Genomic DNA, 1,210 nt, shown 5'->3' with positions numbered 1-1,210 from the left:
ATACCGGGTTCTGTAGCTAAATGTCTGGATGTATACCGGGTTCTGTAGCTAAATGTCTGGACGTATACCGGGTTCTAAATGTCTGGACGTATACCGGGTTCTGTAGCTAAATGTCTGGATGTATACCGGGTTCTGTAGCTAAATGTCTGGACGTATACCGGGTTCTAAATGTCTGGACGTATACCGGGTTCTGTTGCTAAATGTCTGGACGTATACCGGGTTCTGTAGCTAAATGTCTGGACGTATACCGGGTTCTAAATGTCTGGACGTATACCGGGTTCTGTAGCTAAATGTCTGGACGTATACCGGGTTCTGTAGCTAAATGTCTGGACGTATACCGGGTTCTGTAGCTAAATGTCTGGACCTATACCGGGTTCTAAATGTCTGGACATATACCGGGTTCTGTAGCTAAATGTCTGGACGTATACCGGGTTCTAAATGTCTGGACGTATACCGGGTTCTGTAGCTAAATGTCTGGACGTATACCGGGTTCTGTAGCTAAATGTCTGGATGTATACCGGGTTCTGTAGCTAAATGTCTGGAAGTATACCGGGTTCTAAATGTCTGGACGTATACCGGGTTCTAAATGTCTGGACGTATACCGGGTTCTGAAACATTCTAAATGTCTGGTCGTATACCGGGTTCTGTAGCTAAATGTCGGGACGTATACCGGGTTCTAAATGTCTGGACGTATACCGGGTTCTGAAGCTAAATGTCTGGACGTATACCGGGTTCTGAAGCTAAATGTCTGGACGTATACCGGGTTCTAAATGTCTGGACGTATACCGGGTTCTAAATGTCTGGACGTATACCGGGTTCTGTAGCTAAATGTCTGGACGTATACCGGGTTCTGTAGCTAAATGTCTGGACGTATACCGGGTTCTGTAGCTAAATGTCTGGACGTATACCGGGTTCTGAAGCTAAATGTCTGGACGTATACCGGGTTCTGTAGCTAAATGTCTGGACGTATACCGGGTTCTGTAGCTAAATGTCTGGACGTATACCGGGTTCTGAAACATTCTAAATGTCTGGACGTATATCGGGTTCTGAAACATTCTCAGGGTGTTGAACTCGAGTGTCATTCCTCAGATCTTTCCACATAAAGCTATGGAATTATATGGTGCAAAACGGAAAACCTCATTTACAACAAGGACAAACCAAAAACAATGAAAGCCCAACAAGAACCACATGTTGCGCGCACGCACACACA

The sequence above is a fragment of the Protomyctophum parallelum genome (assembly GCF_964188405.1).
Source record: "Protomyctophum parallelum genome assembly, chromosome: 22".
Taxonomy (NCBI): Eukaryota; Metazoa; Chordata; class Actinopteri; order Myctophiformes; family Myctophidae; genus Protomyctophum; species Protomyctophum parallelum.
This window is presented reverse-complemented; position numbering follows the sequence as displayed.